The 331-nt window shown below is 30.8% G+C and overlaps 1 long non-coding RNA gene across 1 annotated transcript in view; it reads right to left on the bottom strand.

Annotated features, from left to right (window-relative positions):
- The window catches only part of LOC119586904, a 3,885-nt gene that overhangs the window by 915 nt on the left and 2,639 nt on the right, over positions 1-331 (bottom strand). Inside the window, exon 3 of the long non-coding RNA XR_005229973.1 lies at positions 37-95. This is a non-coding gene — a long non-coding RNA (uncharacterized LOC119586904). The remainder of the gene's footprint in view (positions 1-36; positions 96-331) is intronic.

The raw sequence follows: 331 nt of genomic DNA, 5'->3' as shown, positions 1-331 counted from the left end.
AGGAGAGTTGGTGTAATACGGTTTTTGTATACTTACTGTTTATGGTGGTCTTTCTATTGGTGCGCCGCCGCCGTTAATGCTTGGTTTTATTGAATCTTAAGTTCAAATAAAAAATATTTGATGAATATGATAACTACAAAAAATCCATATAAAAGATACTACAGGGTATCCATGTAGCTATTGTATGAGTATTGTTTTATCTATTGTAATAATCACCATGATAATTTTATCATGACTATCAGTTGTGATACTGCTGTTATGAAAATCATGTTGTTACCAATCATGCAAATCAGTGTAAAAAAGAACAAAAAAACAAGAAACATAGACGTTG

Source organism: Penaeus monodon, chromosome 22, assembly GCF_015228065.2.
Source record: "Penaeus monodon isolate SGIC_2016 chromosome 22, NSTDA_Pmon_1, whole genome shotgun sequence".
Lineage (NCBI taxonomy): Eukaryota > Metazoa > Arthropoda > Malacostraca > Decapoda > Penaeidae > Penaeus > Penaeus monodon.
This window is presented reverse-complemented; position numbering and strand designations above follow the sequence as displayed.